General features: G+C 41.9%; 1 protein-coding gene across 9 annotated transcripts in view; it reads right to left on the reverse strand.

Moving 5' to 3' along the window:
• The window catches only part of LOC111264698 (vesicle-associated membrane protein 3), a 45,726-nt gene that overhangs the window by 10,830 nt on the left and 13,867 nt on the right, over positions 1 to 21,029 (reverse strand). For 3 of the 9 annotated variants that reach the window (XM_022840799.2, XM_022840798.2, XM_022840793.2), the window contains exons 1-2: positions 20,077 to 20,711; positions 8,411 to 8,517 (exon numbers count right to left, since the gene is read on the reverse strand). The exons of 1 other annotated variant lie outside the window; for it this stretch is intronic. The gene's annotated coding sequence lies outside the window, so the exon portion shown is untranslated. Of the gene's footprint in view, positions 1 to 8,410; positions 8,518 to 20,076; positions 20,716 to 21,029 lie in introns of those variants that run through there. 5 more of the 9 variants (XM_022840801.2, XM_022840800.2, XM_022840796.2 and 2 more) reach the window with 4 other exon arrangements.

The following is a 21,029-nucleotide window of genomic DNA, read 5'->3' on the forward strand; positions in this document are numbered from 1 at the left end:
ACACAACTACATATTGTGAATTAGAACTTCATCGTGATATAAACTCTATAATAGATGCGAACTACGTAAGTTAACTGCAGCGCTCATTTGACGCACAGATGTATCACAACTGAAATCCATAAACGGATCTCGCTGGCTGTGACTGGTTCAAGTTGATAGCAAAAAGAAATCGCTTGTACGAAACGAGGACATAAGCGTTTCGACTTTTACGCTCGATACGGCGTTGCTTCAGATAGCTGACTTCTTTGACGACCAAACGAGATGTCGTCTACATCCGGTATTGAACCTAGACCACCCTTCTTCTGTCAGTAGACTAAGATTAAAATGAAGACACACTTACTAAAACGATTTACTTATTTATTTAAACCACTAGTTTAAATTGTACAATAGATTTCAATGGATTATTGTCGCGTGAATGTCTGACCAGTTGCAACGACGAAGTGTTCTAGCGTGAAGACAACTGTACTGAAGACGCTGCATAATCGCGTGGAAGATTCATCGAACATTTTTGACGTAGCAAAGCCGTCTGAGTAAAAGACCAAACAGCCGTGCCTACATCTACAAACAAGGCTAACGTATTGTGACTACCACCGTACAGGGATTACGTTTTGACAATGGCTGCCGCTAAAGTTATCACTTATCAACAACGTATCGTATAATCCATCGTGGTATCTATTAGATGTCGCATAGTTCACACGTATGTTCAAAAAGTAAAATATGTCTATTAATTGAATCACGTTTATAGATAAATCAAACCCGCTTCTCAATCTGCATCTAAAACAAAAATAGGAAAAATTAAGGTGCCACGACATCTCAAATTAATACCAATATCAAAGTAGAATCTCACACAAAAGCGTTTACTGTTAGATTTCTAATTGGAATCGATATACCTAAACAACCAAAAGCTCCTACGTTTGGCCAACGACGGCCATTTCGTATCGTAGTACAATCTTAGGGAGTACAGCCCTTAGTCACTGTAAACATAACACGTAGAACATACGTTCCCCTATGAGACACTTGTGCCAGGCCGGTATGGAAGGATCATAATGGACAAGCAGGCGTTTCCTCGTCCATGACAGCGCATTAAGGCAACGCCTCATTAACATCAGCGCGCTAAAGTAGACACGAAATGCTCAGGCTAGAAATCCCTGTTCGCACTTTTTGTTCCCCGAGTAATAAGAAGAGTGATGAGCGCGCTGAGCTTCTCCTGCTCGGTCTGCAGAATTCGTCCTCCAATATATATACGACTACGGGAAAGGTAACGCGCGCTAAAATATCTGCACAGCATGCAACCCGATTGCGTAACTTGCAAAACAAATAGAATATTTTCAGACAGTTACTTCACTGTAATTAATACAGTTCGGTGCTTTTTAATGAAGTAAGAGGCAAGGGACAGCCAATACGGTACGTAGTATTAAAATGATTGCATGTACGGTTCGTATCTATCCAACTGATGCTGTTCTGTTGAATGTCTTCAGCACACTCCGCGTTCAATGAAAGATTTCCGAATGTCATACATAGCCGGATTGGCCGTACGCGTTTGCGTAGGACATTCGGATAACGTTAACATCACGAATCCGATGCTGCTATCCGCCTGTTACCGGCTACAGAAGTTGAGCGCAATGGAATACATTATACAGCAGCCAGATAATGTAGAATCATAGTGGATATTGTTGAATTCAGTTATCTTGTGTAGATCGCTCTGAATAGCGTGGGAGTCACTCTGAAGGAGCTTAACAACAATGCACAGCCGTTTGACTCGTAAACTATGACCAATATTGTTTACTTCCACACTGAAGGTGAGCATAATGAAATGATAAGGTCCAACGACGTGGCCAGAGCAAAGGACAGATTATGGAATCTTTGCCACATGAACTCGATGGCAGATTGAATAACTGGCATTATTTCCATTGAAGTATCATGTTTTATTTGGTAGCGTTTATCCTCAACATCGCTGACTCTTACATATGTCGGTACGTGCTCAATAATAGTAGATATAAGTGAAAAGAGCGGCGTTGTGGATGAGGATGTCCGCCCTTGAACTCATACAGCACGAATCTCGTCAATGAGTCACCTCTGCGTAGAAGCCGTAGTATTACGCTGTCTTGTCGAAAATTAACCTGTTCGCTTAGGAACATGTCGTTTCTGTCTGTAATCTATCCAGGGACTTTAGTGGGGGCAAAAAACAACCGTTCGGTTTCCCCCTTACGGCGGCGCTTTAGCCCTTGTGAACGATTAGATACGTATGTTGTATTTAGAATATTCATCTACTTTAAGATATTGAACTTAGACCGAAATAATTGTGTATCAACCTGTAACTGTCTGTTTGCTGGGTGCGTCGTCTGCCCATTAACATTAGTAAAATGTTATAAATTTGTAATTTCTTTTGGCATCTGCATGGATTTGATCGCTGACTCCCGAGTTAACGCACGCAGTGCACAGATGCGTAACTTCTGCATCTTGGAACGGACGTCGCGTAAGAGAACCGAACCTCGTCATGAATCTTCTAATCCGTTTCTATATTTCCCGTTATTGGAAAAAGACGGATTGCAAGAAGCAGTAGCACTACAGTACGTTGTGTGTGCGTTGAAGGCTGTCACGTGGGATAGGGCGAACGGAAAAATGTTACTACGCCGTTTCATACGACCATATCTTTTATTCCTAAGTAGTATGTTTGTTTAAATTGGAAGCGCTCCATCGAGTGTCAGGTCGCTTTCTTTCATCCTTAACAGAAAAACACATAAATCGCCATTTCGACCTAGTACCACACACAAGGCAGTTGCTTCAAGTTATTATAGAAAAGATCCATTATTGCAGATAATCTCAAGTCTATATACATGTGTGTATATATATATGTGCATACGCTTATCAATGTAAAGCTCTAGTAAAAGGTAGTAGAACTCAAATAGTTTGTTTTTCATTTCTTCAAACCGACCGTTCGGCTAACTAAGTTGAAGATCTATCTTTCACCATTTGTCATTCGATTGCTGAATTTTATTCCTTGAAGGACATCCAATACGATTAGAATTAACTATATTCGTTGTGTTTATTCACGGCTCTTTACGACCACCGTCGTCATTTCAGATTGCTTTGTCTCGAACATTATGGCGACTACTAGAGCTACTAGCAGTCCTATTACGATATGTTAGTATCCGTGTGTTACACAAAGGAAACAGTTTAGTCTGGCAGGTTAATATTAAAGTTGCGTCTTTATGGTCAGGCCTAAGAAGTAGGATCGAAAGTTATGATGCGTGCCCTACGACTACACACAGTAGCCCGAACATAACGTCGTCTATCGATTTATCTTTTGGGGCAAGCCGCTGAAAAAATCTAAGCAAACCAATTGCGTCGTGTGGTAAAAGAGGATAATTCTTTGTGTACTTTTTTCATGATGAACCATTGAGGATAATAGACGGGCTCAAAGGGGGGTTTATATTATTTAGTTTTTTTTTTTTTTTTTCAGCTTGTGCATGCATGTGTTATGCATGTTATGCAAAAAATATGTATTGTGTAGCCCAAATTAGGGAAGTTAAAGAAAATTCATTGAGTTTTATTAGAGGGTTAAAGGTACTGATGTTGAGCGAATCAGGGGGAAGCTGTTACCAAACGGAAAATACTACATATATATGATTAGCATTTATGATATTCATAGTGTGTAGAGTAATGTTAAACAATTTACGCATGTACAGATCAAGTCCTAACAAAAATAGCTCTATAACTATTGTCTTAAACGTGTGCAGAAAACGTTAAAATTGTCCAGATGAGCTTGACAGATGACAAACAGTTGACATGCTGAACGTAACCAAATGAAGTTGACTAAAGACGAGTTGTTTCTGCTTCAGAGTACGCTTGTCTCGTTCTAGAAGAGGTACAAAAGTTTCCTATGAAAGACGTTATAATCACTCACTAACCATTGGACTAACACGTGAAATCTAAGGGTAAAGCAATCAATTGTAGCTTATTGCTGTTGAGCGCGAAAAGAGGTAAAAGAGGTATCCGATACACAGAAGTTAACAAAGGTTATTGACCTGCGAAGATTTTGTTCCGAAGGACCGTATTGAAGCCAATAGGTGGCACGTTTTCAGGCAGGTGAAGTCGTCCAACCAGACCGACATGAAGCTCCTGCAAGTACCCACTACATCTATACCTTCTAGAGCCTAATCTTCAGTAAATTTCAATCAGAAGAAAAAATCTTCAGTAAAAAGGTCAGGCATACGACCGAATTCGTTAGTGGGAAAGTCGATGGACTCACATTGAAACCCCCGTGTGTTCCGTGGAATAGTGCATCCGTTTTTCAATTAATTTGGTTTTCTAAAACGTTCAGAACAGCAAGGTTTAAGAGACGCCTAATAACGCCAATGTGTTATATGTTCGCTATAATTGCATAGGTGTTTAAGTGATTCGATCATACAACCTCACACAAACTCATTTCAATACAAACCTCAGATTTCCTTCTTCAGAAGGCGTGACTTTGTTTGTAAGAATCATATCCGGCGAGCTAGCGCGAGAGTGAAGATACGCGTATCGATTGTTTATGATTGTTTGACAAGAGTTTTTTCACACGATTTGCTTGAGGAATCATGCACAGAACGAATTGGAAAACTTTATATATGGACAACATTAGGTGGTGTATCATTTACTTTCCTGCCAACTAATCCCCGACAGCCATCGGGCTAGTCCAGTGCGTTGATCCCAATTGATGACGGGCTATTATCAACGCTTCTAGTTCAGTCAGAATGTGCATTCGTGCAACGTATCTCTAAAATAGAGATATTTCCAGCAATGATATACTTTATCTATTAGGCTGTGCTTTAGTAACACTATATTTGAAGCAAACTAGGACGAAGGACCTTCTCCGTATAGAGAGGAACCGTTTTCCTATCGCTGGAAAGCAACTGCAAAGATGATTCTGCTGTGCATTCCAGTAACATCGAAAATTTTGCATTGGGTTAAAGATGAATAAGGACGACTTTGTCATGGAAGTTGGGCAGCTGGAATTTACTGCCTGCTACCAACCCAACTGCGTGTTGATCCCCTATGCCTTTCCCGCTTGCAAGGTTTGATCCTTGGAATTCTATTATCCAAGACTGGATTTGACCACACGAATGGAAGCGATAACAGAGCTTCGATCTGTGGTTTATCAAAGCAAATTAGTTGATAATTTGCTTTGATAAACCACATAAGATACTTTGATAAGATTATCCTTTAGCTGTACTCCATGAAGTGCTGTGATTCAAATTATGCTATGTTCGTGGATACAAAATGACATTTAGTACGATCCTCTGGAATGAAACCATTCTGCAAGTGACTCCCTTAGTGCATATAGCTGCGCAATAGCCGATAGAGGTAAACAGACGGAGAGTTTGCCATTGGCTTTTATTGAAATTTGTGAAGGTTCTCTAAATCGTGCAGGAGGTTGATATGGTGGGTTATTCAGCACCGGGATTTCGCTAAACCAGCAAGGTCGTCGATGTACAAATTGAATAACGGCCAGATAACAGCCTAATGCTTCCTTCAATGAACAATCTCACTGGCCAAAGCCCCCAAACATTGGCTTCACTAACAAATGAAAGTGGTTGCGGCGGTGAACTGCGTAAGCGTGCAACGATGAAATCCACAATTTTCGACTATACCGAGGATGAGGAAATTTCGAGATGGTTCACAAATGTGAGGTTGGAGGTTATAGACGACGCCAACATTGAGCCTGCAGACATGAACAAGCCTCAGCTATTATAAGGTCCACCTGATTACGGAGAACTCCAACAACTCCTTGAATACGACAAAATGCACTACACATCTAGCCTTGTCTGGTTCGTGATTTCGCGCTTAACTTATTCAGCTCCAGCGGAGAATCAATAGGAAGCTGTTGAGGTCAGACTCGTAGGTGCAGACTTACAACCGCGAAGTCTAACTCGACCAGACCAAAACCAGCGAGGCCACTCCTACCATTTTTTCATAGCTATCGATACATTTGACGATACCAAAAAGGTAAAAAAGATCGTAATGAGATTTCATAATAATTGAATTCTATCAAATAATGGCCCTATTACTATGATATATTAATGGTATGAGTAACGCCCGCTATCTCCTACGACGGAAGCTGCTACATAGCGATATTACGAGTTGGGGTAGTGATGTTTCGAATCGTGCTTGCGTGACTGGTACGAAGCTTGACGGATGACCAGCATTAACGCGCCAGTGTTAAAAAGACGTGCTAATAAGTGGTCCGACAACATCTTACTGTAACTGAAAAGTTGGATGGTGCTTATTCGCTCAGTTTTCCTGTCTGGAAAAAAGGAAAAACCTTAAATGACAAATGGACTCTATCGCTTTTTTTCCAGTTTCCAAGAGGTCGGTCACTGGTTGTCCCAGAGACGAAAAAAAAACAGATGCGCTACACGCGATCCGCTGATGGTTGGTGCCACAGCCTTGCTCCTAGCCTAGCAGTAAAAATATACGCAAGTTATTATAGAAGAGAGGTCAAGTCTCGTCGACAAAGCCGTGTGTGAGTGTGCTGACTTGCGTCGGCTGATAGTACACGTATTGGCGTATATATACGCGTGTATATATGTGCTTGGGCGTGTGGTTGACGAGGCGTCAAATTGCTACTAGACTACCATTTTAAGGCAGGTCCGACCCACCACTCTGTCAATAGAGTCGCAGCTATCTCGATTTCAGCAACGCGTCTTTTTGTCGTTACTGAGATGTGTTTCGAGAGAGATACATAGACCAACGAAACACAGGTGACCTAAGACAAAGTGGTGTCCTTTATATCGTCGTCAGCTCGTCTCGATAGGCGTCGACATCATCACGGTCACCATAATAGAAACCTCATGCATAGCGTTTTTCGTTCAAATCATGTTGAGTGGATCACCGTTGGTCGACGAAAGCAGGAGACAATACCCTAATCGCTAGAATCATGATTGCCATTGCCATTGCCACCGTCACAACTACTTATACCGCCTCGAATCCGTTAGTCTCTACCTACACATGCAAAAATATGCACAGGTAGTTAAAGAGCAGAATATATTCAGACAGAGAAATGGTGAGTTTGGTTTGGGTGTATATATATATATATATATATATCTATCTATCCAGACCAAAAGTCACTGTTTTTCCGCCTGAATATATTCTACTGTTTTGTTATGGACATTGCCTCAACATACAACCACGACTATCGTACATATGTAGTTAAAACTTGGCGCAGAACGCTGTTTGAGCTGGACAAAGTCAAACAACGTCAACCGTTCAATGTCGTCGAATAGATGGATGCTTTACGGGATGGTCTCCTACAACGCTGATCACGATTGATCAATGATCATTTGTGATCGCTTGCTAGATCAGAATGGGCAACGAATCCGTTACTGCATAAACTCTCACAATGGCTGCAGTGCGCGTTAGACGCCAACGGAGTGATCGTGTGGGTGGGTGGGTAGGTAGGTAAAGGGATGTTATTAAACATATATCGGAAGCTTTCCATAGCTCATATCGAATTGTGACCGAAACACCCTATACATTTCAGGTCGCGCAAAGGTATTTAGGAAATTCATTCAGGAAGCCACCAGAGATAAGCGGTGTCCTATAACCTCTAGTATCGGGAAGCTCTTCTATGTAGAAGTAGCGTGGCTCTCATGCGTATACTAAACACGCTATATTAAACCGAGCCAAGCAAAAACAAGCTACGCTATTATTGCTATTGAAAAATTGCTCAGATAATTTTCAGAAGGATTACAATTGATGTAACATAATTTACGAAAATTAAATAAATTACAGTTTTGGCATATTGACTTTTTTTGATTCTGTTTCATGCGTAGTCATGAATATCATCTCACTGTCCGGTTCAGAATTTGGTCAGCTGGTTTGAAATGGCAAACTAGTATCTGTTGTTGCCATAACGAGTACAAACAGGATTAATGCCCTTCAGGAGAATGTTTATTAAATACATGAATGGGCGAATTTGTTCCTGTGACATAGATTGTTATGATAGCATATTTGTAAACAGGTCTTAGCTTGAGATCTGTCTAAATGATTAAACATGAAAGAAATTCCTATTCCTATAGATTTATTAGAATTCGCACATATGCCCTCCTTTGTTTGTCCACTAGGTCTGATTTGTCCAATGTAGTTGAGCTCGAAGGTAAGGGCTGACCACAGGCTGCGAGTTCACTATATAGAAATTAATTTTGATCAGAGTATTATGGTCAGAGTGCTTTATCTGATTCAGCTGATTCCATATAGACAACAACTCGAAACAGGTGGCTGTCGCCGCTCGGTATCTGCAGTGCATTTGTCCGATCGGTGGCTTTTTTGCACATAGACGCCAGTTAATAACTATCATTGTCCAGTATTTTTCCAATCTAATCTATGACAAGTTCAGACGCTCTGAACTTGGAACTTGTTGCTGTATTACCTTCGCTGAGCTACCATCATGTTGCCGTCGACTCGTTACCATTGGGTCGTGGCTGTTCTGCAGTCTCAACAAATAGTAAGCTCCTCAAGTCTGCGTATTTATAACTTCTGAAAAGAAGAAAGGAAAACTCCATATTTGATTAGAAGGCAGCAAACGATCGAGGCAATGGGTATAAAAAGTTATCTTTCAATTTTGATACTTCACAAATTTTCAGCCGTTTCTGGAAAAAGCTAAATTTCTTCCAGTTTAAATTAGCGTCCCTCAGCAGTATTTATTATTTTCCTACGAATCTGATTTCTTCAACAGTAATCAATGATTCTAACCACCAAATTAAAGCCATGTAAAAAAAAAAAAGCCGAAAAAACCCTTCGAGTCGTTTTTGAGATAGTTACGATGCTGTATAATATATATTATAATAAATAATAATATCGTTCAGTATGAAATCCTAAGGGAATTTTTCGTAATAATGCTACTCTATGATAGTGCGACAATTAAATATGTTTGAGCTTCGAGATGTATTTTTACCCTTTTTGGAGTCGAATATTGTTTACTCGGATGTATACATTCAGGCTTGTATAATCTTGGAATTAAAGTTTGTTGTTCGTTATTCTTTACCCCTTTTAGATTAAATGGGAAAAAAGGACGCGTAGGGACGGACACCTTAGTCAAAGTCGTGTCTTTCGTTTACTAGAATTTTCGATTATCTTTTTGGCGGCCAATGTATCCTGCGAAGGAGAAGGCTTCGTCATCGGAAGAGATTAACTCGTCGACCCATTTGCAATAGTTCGGTCTCTCTTCTGAAGTATTTCTCTTCCTCGCCATGCCTTTTATGTTTCGTGTTTTACGTTCGGCAGCAGATGGCTGGAAGAAACGAAGCGAACCGTGTGTCTGTCTATACCTGGATTCGAACCCAATGTATAGTCCAAGATTAGCGCGCAATTTCTTTATCAACTAAGCTACCACGGGAACTGGCTATGCTGCCTCAACCGAGATAAGTAACAGTAATGTAGAGCGATGTCTAGGCTGCATGGGCAGAGTTCCTCATTGGAGCATGCGACGCAACGTTGTTATGCAGCAATAGTACTTTGCATCGCTCATGCCAATCCAAGGCCTTTTTCTTTCTGCGTATACGTTGATTTGTGTGACAGGCTGTTGTAACTTCTTCCAGGCATTTCAGCAGCTCGTAGTATGACTCTCTCTTCTCGACTTATCACACGCCGAGGTGCAGTTTATGAGTATATTTCTTCGTACCTTCAAATTGAAGAGCTCTGACCGTTCTGACTCATATTCACGGGTATAGTGAAAAATCGATCTTTCATCGCCGGTAACGACTTCGGGTAGAAATGACCTTTGTCATGCAAGCAACCAAAAGTATATTGTCAAAGTCTTCTTTTTTTGGCATTTCTACGGAGTAATCAATGGAGTTTCACTTTACGCTTTTGTCAGTTTTCTCTAGTTGAATGCGAACGATTGACAACAGCCATCTGGATCACTCTAGCTATGCGGAGAGCTCTGTATTCGATTGGACCGTATTTTTCCCAACTAGGTCTTGCAGGTCGTTGTCGTTCGCTTCGCTCAGCCGGCCGGTCAGTCATTGTTGTCAAAGTTGACATATTTGCTTCCCAAACGATTAATGTGGTACTTAATAATGTGGTACCCAAGTGGTAATATTAGCGATATTTTGTTTGGTCTATGACCCGCCGTAGACAATTGTGGAACGTTATCTCGCGTTTAATAAAGGAGTTTTTGCATTGTATTGTATAAAAACATTTCGAATTCAGATATGTTTTGTGCTAAACTATACAGGAATTGTTAACGAAGTGTTCAAAAGCACGGGGATGGCACGTCACCTTTAGTCGTGTTACCACTCAGGTCTGCTATGTAAAAATACCACACCTCTTTATCTTCTTTCCAGGTCAAAGCACGAAAGTGTCAAGACGTTTGCTCCTTATTAATCTCACGTCAAGCTATATTTGTATTGAACTTAGACGTGTGATCAGAACGATCTTTAAAGGCTTCGTACGTTTTTCCCTAAGCTTTAACAGGAGACGACGTGGTAAATACACAGTTATCTTTTGATAACTGTAAGTTATCTCCATGCATTCCAGTAGTGAATGTACTGCAAGGATCCCAGAATTCTGTTAATATTTTGAAGATTTCAACGGAAAGATCACTATGATCGATGAGCGTGCCAAGAGTGTATTAAGACATGAATGATGTAATAACCAGTTCCATAATGATGAATGCTTCTTACAAGCATGCATTATACTGCATTCTCATTACGTAGAAACAGAGGAAAATGCAAGTCAGGGGTGGTTTCTTAGGCCTGTTAACATGGTGGTTGCCAACGAATTTAGGAAAAATGTTGCCTAAACATGGCGATCCTCATAAGGCCTGACTATCCTAATTTTGCTATGACACTATTTCAAAACGGATCGTGGATGTACGTGGAAACCTACAAAATGAATTGTTTTGTAGAATGACTAAGTAAATCAACTTTATATGTAAGACGAAATCGAGAAGGGAGTTCGTTTAAAGTCAAATTAAGTTCTATAAATTATTCTGTTTACATCATATTGACAGACATACAATGGTAATACTCAGTCTCGTATTATATGTATGACAGATGTACAAGTTCGTGTTTCATGAAGTTCATGAAGAGCTAACTTTCTAGTCCCTTCAATACAACTTTGTATGCAATAGAGTACAGTAGTGTGAGTAGATACTTAGCAGATAACTTGCTGCCTCTTCATTTGAAATCTAGTTTTTCCACTGCTATGAGTTGACGCCTTATATTGACTTTCTCGGAACGGTAGTCGCCGAAGATTGTTAGCGTTAGAGAACATCAATTTCCGTCAGTTACGGGCCCGTTTATTCGTAATGAATAAACACCGAGCTTTGCGTCTAGCAAGGTAACGGATCCCCTGACATTGGTCATACAAAAAATGGGTTGTTGACAAAGAAATGATAGTGTCATAAATAGACGAAGGCAAACATTATACGTATGCATATGTACGAAAGGGAATGAAAACCACAGCAGTTTAACTGCATATGAAATGTTGCCTCTCGCGATTTTCCTACCTACATATATTTGAACACATTTAAATGACGATGGTAAAAATGGCGTTGAATAGGTGTCAGTTGTTTAATTAAGGATAGATGGTAAATGCCAACAAAAAACTAGGTTAGACAAACCCAACTAGATGATAGGTCGGGGCTTACACTTTACACATAACCGGATATTAACTTGTATAATATATTTGGAAAGTTTATCCCTTGTCTATATAATCTCTTGCTCGAGATATATGAGTTGTTGTTTTGTCAAGCACTCTATTGTCCAATACCGAATCAGAAACTCGTATAAAAGATATATTCATGATAGTAATGTTATCGGGTAATTCAGAACATTTCTATCCTTGACGCATCGTGCCTGCATAGTGGCCCATGGGCACGCTCAAATTTGCAGATTGTTGCAGTCTCTGATAAAAAGGATCTCCTCAGAGATCATACCACGAACGACAAAGCTGTCGTATTTAGAACGTTTGACTATGTAAATTCAGCTAGACTTTTGATTTGAGCATTCAGTGTAGATAACTAAAAACGTATGACTGGCCGCGATTTACGTAGCGTAATTAATGAAAACAACGATAAATTTATACATAACATGTTAAACTTTTAGAAAATATATCCAATATCATTTTCTCTATACCTTCTATAGTACTAAAACTGGATTAGCTCGTCAGTGGCAACACTGTCGAGTGTTCTGCAGAAAATAAAGGTACTCCAGCTGCTTTGTTATCCGGTCCTGGCAGGCCTGGAGGCCAGCATTTTCAGGCGCCCGACCCGAAACCAAGCTGAGAGTATTTCGAACATTAGCTTCCTCAAATGTCTGTCTTAGGATGAAGTTTCAGGAAGGATCAGTTGAAGGATCAGAAACAAACGATTTCTGCATGAATCAGAGCGTGTACGGCGTGCGACAGTAGAAAAAATGCATTGTCAAAAAAAGTGTCCGAGAGCGAAAGCGGCCGATCGGTAAGGGCACCTTTGCGTTACATGCAGGCTTAATCAGCGCGTCTTTTGAACTCTGGGCAGAAATGACGAGTTGTCGCTGAAGAGTATCGGTGACAACTGTAAATATTCTCAATTTTAACATAATTGAAGGTTTCATTACCGACTAACTTCATTAATGACAATATTTTTTTTTGCCTAATGATAATGTCACTTTTTTTTTCATCCGTTTGCTCTACATTTGTGACGAAGCTGTCACGCCAAGTAGCTAGTGACACTTGAGGAAGTCCTAAGATCACAAACATCCTAATAATACTTTTTTCTTGTAATTACCCATAGAGATGTCGTTTCATTGGAGTCCCTTCATGTCCATAAATGTGCCACAGCGAAAAAAGTGACGGATGCAGAGAGAAGGTTTGATCCCAATCTCCTGAACTTCGCCTTGTTAGTTATCAACTGACTGGTCATCAGTTATCATAATCATATAGCTGTCTACTCTTCAGTCTTCGCCTGTTTTTGGGGAGTTCCACTGAGCTTCTTCGGACGTGCTAGACACCAATCGAGTTGTCCTCATTTCGTGCACCCCGAAATATCCGAAATGCCCGGTATTTGCAAACGGTTCCTTTTCTTACGTATGTACTGATCGATTCCGCGGAAATACCAGCGCATTTCTTCTAGGAATTAGTGAGTGAACGGCAGTATTGTCATCTGCGTCCCGTCGCCTAAGCACAATCCACCCATAAACACGCACTTGGACCATCCCTGGTACAAAAAATGGCAGCCGCAACACGCGATGCACACAGTTTACATTTGCCAAAGTATCCATCGACACTCGAAAACGATCGCATACGCCATCGCAGTCGTCGCGCCAGAGAGAATCATAACTAAATGCAACGAATGTACGCAAGGCAATTAGTAAGACAAGCGACGGGACTGGTCCAGCGGGCAAATGACGTTATAGGCTATGCTCGGTGCAAATTGTCATAGTAATTTACGAAGTGTGTGGAGAAGGAATCGATGGGTCTCATGAGGTTCGTATTTTGTCGAGTGATGAAGGTCGAAGGGTAAATGCCAAGCTTACATACGGAACAGAAGCATGTGAAGGTGGATGACCATAAAATGCGAGACATCTCCGAGCGACTTTGGGACGGCTTAACCTTTTTCCGCCATAAAAAGCAACGCTAGCGGTGGACGTTGGCAGCATGTAACTCCTTGGCTTCGTGTTAAGAGAAATTTTTTCTTACAAAGACGTTGCTAAGTATTCGGACGGCGCTGAAGGTGTGTAGCGTCACTGCCATGTATCAAACAGATAATTAAAGGACAGCCGCGATATTTTACAGACTATTTATCATAAAAGCATGGAATTTGAAAAGGATTAAAAAAATATATCAGCAATTAGAAAATTTTTCAGTGACGTCAATTATCTTACGGTTCGAGTAACAACTAGAGGTGCTCTCCGTTTACCCCTCCGTCAAAATTGCGCAGAAAGCGCCTGGTCGTCGAAAGTGGCTACGAAAGTGAAGTGGCCGGGAAGACCGCCTACAACATTACCAGGAGTATGAAGCCTTTAGAAGAAGAAGGAGGAGGGGGCGTGAATAACGAATCTAGTCAGCTCAACCGGACTTCCAGAGCCGAACGTTCCAGCGTCCTTCAAAGGTTAGCTTCAAAGGGATCAATCACCGTTAGACGAAGTCCCCATTAAGGAACCATCGATATAAGGGGTAGCACCAAGCTGAATGAATGGACTACGGCCAATGAATGGCCTGACTTAATTATCGAGAATTTCTCGAAGTGGGTTTTGGCAGCATTAATCACTAGAGGGCCGATTATGGTATGCAGCAGCTTGGATCACTGTAGCCGCTTGTGGATACAATACAGAGTTTGCAGCAAAGCCGAACCGTGAGGAGATGCTAAGAAATAAGGGCTGAATCGAAGTGCGAGATGCAACTCTGGCACTTCGATCCTTGGACGCCCTGGGTATTGTAGACATCCTCGTGCTGACCGAGACTTGAATATTTAACCTTTTCAACTTATTGTTTTTCTATTCTGCACGCTGCTTTGTAATAGAGGACAACGGGCCATATATAAAATATATTATTTTACGTCGTGCCTACTCAGTCTTACTTCCATACGAACTTTCCTAGTACATGCAGGAAGTTCGGTTATCAATGTATTTGAGATGAATGTATTCAGAAGTGGGATAAAGTTTGAGGATGGGAATCATTCTCTATCATTGCACGTAAGCATTCGCATTCTTATACCTATGGCGATAAACCTCACTCTTCAAGTTGTACCTGTACGGACTGGTAAACGTTAAGCTCCGTCGAGATGCCTAGATGTAGATACGTTCCTGCAACACACTCCCTGAAATTCTCCCTGCACCTGAACTGGTCAATACTGATATTTGTACGAAGCATCAGGTTGAAGTTTTCTAGTCTACAGTAGGTCTTTCCCCTCCACCCGAAAGCATAGGCCATGATCTTGTATCCTTGCCTGGAACATCCAAATGGACCTCAGGCATATAGTTGAAATATAGCCTGAGTTCTACCATTTACTCTTCGTTTTGAAACGACCTGTCGAAAAACGTATTCGACACAAAGGCAATGATTACCTTGTACGGCCAGAGACCCGCTTGATCGCCGTTGTAGGATGTCAACTATCTAAGTGGCCAACGGACAACGGCGGCCTGCCGGCTCACCTGATCAGCTCTTCGGATCCCATAAATCACTTCTTTTTATGTTTTACGTTTATATAGCAGATATTTGTCTCAAGGGGTACGATACCACGCGAAGTGCCTTTTTCAGTCCAGCATGAAAACAAGGTACCTCAGTACAACGTGATCTCTTTCAACAAGGTTTCATAGTACAAGAGTTAATGCAAGGACTTAGAAGCTTCTGCAATAGGAAGGCCATTGGTTCAAATACGGTATGCAGTGAGTCTCTCAAACGCGCCGTCGTTCTGGTACCATGCTAGACACTAGGACTATTTAATAGTGCTTACGTGCTGATGCATTTCCAGCGTAGTGAAAAGACGCATGCCTGTTAGCCATTCTTAAAGGAAAGAGCGAACCTACTACGCCGCCATATGTGGCAAGGGATGGCAAATAAACGCGTTTGTTATAAGCTGCTTACTGGCTCGCCGATTAAAAGAGTAGACGGCTACTTAGGAAATGTACACGCTTTTTCCACGGAACAGTTTTCGCGAGAACAGTCCGCAGGAATGGCGCGCAGGTTCCTAGTAGCAGACGTCAAGAGAACACGGGCCACGCCGCGCAGTCCGCTACACGCGGTGTTCGTCGACTTCAAGGAACACTGCGACTCGACGCTCAGGGACAGGGTTATGGTCACGCAGGCCAAGGCGGGAGCCTCTATGAATGTTTCTCTCATTACGAATAAAGTCTTCTTGCAGCGATTCTACTGGAGAACGTGGTCGACGATAGAGAGGACGAACCTCCAATTTCTGGTACAGACAACTGATTAAGCTCAGGAGGTCAATCTAAGTGCATTTTTATTTTCCAACTCGCTAACAGAGATAAAAGACATATCTTACCTTCTATGAATGTATTTGTTCGCACGTTAAAATGAATCATGCAATCACCTCACCGTGGCGTACGCATTTTCACTTCAACGGTACTTGAATAGGCCCACAAAAATCATTAACGTGCAAAACATTTTGGTGCTCTGATAAGATTTAGTGGTAGTTATGTAAAATTATTATTTTTCGCGACAGAAACTGTTTTGCTCGCCCTGCGGATTATATCGCCATCAGTTGTACGATGAGAATCTGCTTCTGCGCTTAGGGCAATGCATGAGAACGGAGCTCGTGCCTATTCCAAACATATTGCTTTAGGCAACGCAAAAATTCAACTACTTCTTGCCCTGCTCTATCTATTATGCGCCTACCATTGTATGTTCACATTTGATTGATTTATGTTCACTAGGTGCATATCAGTCAGCATTTCGAAAGTACTACTTGTTTCACGCTTCTTCGAAATGGCGACGATGTAGAACACGCATCTTCAGCTCTATTTCATATATATTTATATGAGAAGTCATATAATGAACGAGAACGGCGTCTTAAGAATCATGGGTTTAGCACTGGCAGCATGTTCTGTTTATATACGAGACGACGTGCCTTTGCTATGGCTGGGCTTTCACAAACCTTCACATCGCAGAACCAAAACACAGCTCTGTGCATGACTTACAATGTTACAGGTACTATTGGACCTAAAAACTTGGTCGGTAAAAACTTCCTATTCAAAACGATCCTAAGCATGATTCGCTCAATGCCCTCATCACTTTCCACGTTTTTCTCTCCTTATCATGTAGAATTTTTGAATTTTAATCCTTATAGTTTGGTAAAGGGTTTCACGAGTGTTGCATCAATGTTAATTCATTTGACAAGGCCCATATTTGCTTGGGTTCCACAAATTATGGTATACAGTGAGTCTTAGGCCGACAATCTAATGATGTCATAGGCTTCTGTATCTGCTTGCAGTGGCATTCAGCAACGATCCTCTGTTTTTTTTTTCTTAATTAAGTTTTATATGTATTGCTTTGCTCGTAAAATGCTTCGAGCAGTTTTTTGTGTATTTACGACGGATAATTTTCTGTTAGTCTGAATTGAGAGCGCCGGACTTAAAATATAACAGTTTGACTCTTGAGAACAGATTCTTCTTTTTTTTTTTGCGTCTATTGTAAAGACTAACTACCACATCTGGAAATAAATTTAGTCATAGAGTGAATGAACGGAATTACGTTCGAGCGTAGGAAGATTTAACTAGTGAAATTTTCACCACCGTGCTATACGCTTATAGCCTGTGTAATGTTAAGATTCTTTACTTATAATTGAAAAGTGCCTAGGCTTGATCAGCTGATACGTTTCTGTTCAGGTGACGTATTTTTTTTTTATTGAAGTTCTATAACCGAGGTAGGATAAATATTTGAGCTATACAGACATTATTATTCAGAAAATAATAGAAAGGTTTATAGAAAAATGGCAGCATTTTGCCTGAAGAAACGCCTTACGACAACTCCAAACGTCGAGAGTAACAATAATAGTAATTTCTAACACGTATCATAATCTTTTTGTAATTTATTATGTCACATAGTGGCCTGTAAGTTGCATCGAAGCTGTTAATCAGTTGTCCACGGGCTCTAAAGGTAAACAACGTGAAGTTACATGGAATCGAAGTTGATATAAAAAAAATATGAGTCATCGTTCGAGCACATGTATACGCGTCCGCGCACAACAAACGGAACACGCGTCTGCCTTCCGTGCAATTTTCTTGTTCTATGAATCTCTCTGTCGTCATCTACTTCACTAATATCCCAATATTCTACCGCTTCTCCAACTCCAAAAATTACACTTTATTGTCTACATAAAATAGTATGTATTGAGGAGGGATAGACTAACGAAGAGTAAGGGCACAGTGCTTCGTAGTTGAAATAACGCTTATATGCGTAGGGGACTTAGAATAGCAGCAGCAATAGCAAATAAAAAATCGTTAGGGGAAGGTAGCGATGTTAAAAAAAAGGGGGTTGTTTTTGAAACCCTTCGACGTTTCTACTTCGTCCGTCAGGTTTTTACCAAATTTTGCTAAGTCAGAAGCTTGCATCTTTTCTCGCAAACGAAAGCTCCTAAGGTATCCTCATTTGAAGTACAACCTACTTTCGTTTCCCTATCTCAACTTTTCGGTTCCTCACCTTTGACCCTTCATCTTTTATACTTAGGCTTTTGGCAAAAGGGCTTTCAGTTTTTTTTTTTTACCCATTCGGATGTTCTGGCAAATAGATACACTATGTTTCGTCGAAAGTTTGTCTGTACGTCCCTGCCCTTTTGATTCCGTCTCTCCGTTTCTGCAGTTCGGCTTTTTGATTGCAAGCCCGCATTCGCTCTTCTGACTGTGTACATTACCACCCAGTTGCGAATTCGTATGCGAATGTTCGACCGACTGTGGATGGCCGTACGCGATTATTTGCCTTTCAAGAAAGAAGGGAGAGACTTTTCCGTCGATCGCTATATTGAACGCCCACTTGCCATCATGCCCCCTCTTGCCTTCGCTCTGTCGGCGAGTCCATCCTTTGACAATGCCGCTTTCATCGTCAGTTTGCTCGGTTTTCGCCTTTTTTTCTCTCTATGCTCCCTTCCTCTCCTCCTCGTGTGTGACCGTCTTTTAATGGCAAAAAAAGGTAGAACAAACGACAATCGAAAGGTAAAAAGGTAGCAACAATTTCGTCGCCGTTCGTAGTTTAACTATATTGGCTAAGTTTTCGTACAGCGGTAGCGTCAATTCCTCTGCTTAGCCTTTTTGATATTTTCTCACATTTTGGGTATAATAAAAAGCACGGATCAATATTGAAAGTGCCACGCAGCTAACGACCAGCGCACATAGTCTACATGTCTGCTACGTACTATCTCATGCTCTACGATTTGCTGCAGTTCGACCACAAGCTTGGACTGCATTGCTGCATGGGTATTGGACTATTGTTTGCCAACCTGTCAGTTCCCTTGCCCTTCCCTCTTTTTCGGAATTGCCCCGCCTATTATTTGTCATGTGTGTTGCCTTCAATTGTTTTCGAAAACCTTCAGTGTCCAGCTCTACGTCGCCCCTTTTACAGCTGCTGTCACGACCTAAGAAGCTTTCCTCAACTATCATCGTCCGCGAACGCCTTTGCCGGTGGCCACTCGGCCTATAGAGTAACTGCCTCTATCACATATCTTCCTATCTTGTTCTGATCCGCCGTATACAGCTCCTGTTTACGTTAGGACTGAACGTTATGTCCTTTCGGCAATCGGCCAGTTGGCATGCGCCTACCGTTGACGGCATCATCGCTGCCCACCCCACTACTCTCTCCCCTCATTTTCTTCTTGTTGTTACGCGTTGACTCGTTGGATGTTCTAACAGCAGCAAGAGAAACGGCTAGGCATTAAGTCAGTCGCCACATGGCGGCGTACACGTGGCCTCTTCCTCAGCCATGCTGGATCGCTTCTTACCGCAATGCTTTCCACCTCGACCCACACGGCCATAGTAGACCACTGACACAGGTTGATGAATCTACTTAGGCTATACCTCACCACTCATCCGCTGCCGCCAGCGATTACCGACAGAGTCGATGAACCACGAACGCAGGAGCGGCGGCAGCCCTGGCAAGAGGAGGCAACCGCTCGTTTTCCGAGCAACAAACTTTGTGGCTTCCAGTGGCGCCAGCAGCGGTGGTTGCAACGCTTGTGGTAGCTGGTTCTGCGGCTGCTCTTTTTTGGTACTAAGCGAGATGGAGATGCCAGATGACGCTGACTGTGTGACGTTACGTTTTCGTACTGCCGCTGCCGATAACGGCATATCAGTGAATAGAGAACGTGAACGCTCTGAGCGCGCGTTCGTTTTGCCCTACACTCGCCGCGGTAGTTATGGATGCTGGTGTAATTCGTGTGGAGGCCATAGCCATGTTTTCAGCCGTTGTCGCCTGTGGCAGCAACGGTATCATCGCGTTGCCGGCCGCTGCTGCCTCAGCTGCCGCTACTGCTAGCGGTGGGGTACACGACGCTGACTCCGATCTTTTCCTCCTCCTCACAAACGTCGTAATATAATCCGATCTAATAAACAACAACTATAAGCAGCTGTCAAGCGGACGAAACATATAAATGCATATACGTACGTAGAGAAAAGCTGCTCCATTTCGCTGACACATATAGCCAAAGCAACGATGAACATTGCTACCGCCGATACGCGAACCCCTTGGATCAACAATCGCCAATCTGGCTTCTCGTGCATACAAAACGGCAGCAAAACGCAAATTTGCCCACAGATGACGGTCGACGCTGGCGGTGGTACAAGTAGCTAGCGTTCGCCGGGCGCACGCTTGCGTGCAGCCGTCTGTTGAGGGAGCGAGACAGACCAGCCGAACGAACAAACACCGATTTAGAGTCACTTTTACAGACACACACGTTCATGCTATCTATCTACAGACAGCAGCGGCGCGACGACCAGCAGGCCGCCTATAGCGCTCAAAATTTTCCATAGACCACCCGCTGCTTTCGATAGGGTGAGGCGGTTTTGTCTACCCTTCTTGGAATACGGCGGCAGGCGATGGTGAAATACATTCTATATAAGTAGGTATAAAGTAGAGAAAACTAAATACGTTGCCAGATATAAACACAGAACGAAAACGCCGTCAACAGAATATTGTTGTTTTTTTGGCTGTTATCCTTATTCACCGTAGTCGGTGGTCAATAGATGGGCGTGTGTAAAAAATGAGTCACTGTACAAATAAAATAAAAACGTAGCACAACTGAAAAGTTTTTTTTTGTCTCGTTAAGCGAGCGATATCATTGACGTATTTACGAGATTCAATCATGTTTGTCGCCTGTAATTATTGTAGGTACGACAATAGATATTCTGCGGTAACAATATATTATGGCACTATTCTCTAGTGCCGCAGTGTTTCCATATGACGTGCAAGTCAATGGAATGATTAGTTCAGCGAATGGTCCGAGTATCAGAGGCTTGCGTCCGTCGTATTCTCCTTTTTGTCTCAATAATGGCGACGATGTGGCGATCTATCTCGGCCGATAGATTCCAGCCCAGCGCTGTCTTCTAGACCAAGTTACT

The sequence above is a fragment of the Varroa jacobsoni genome, unplaced genomic scaffold (genome assembly GCF_002532875.2).
Source record: "Varroa jacobsoni isolate VJ856 unplaced genomic scaffold, vjacob_1.0 scaffold_887, whole genome shotgun sequence".
NCBI lineage: Eukaryota > Metazoa > Arthropoda > Arachnida > Mesostigmata > Varroidae > Varroa > Varroa jacobsoni.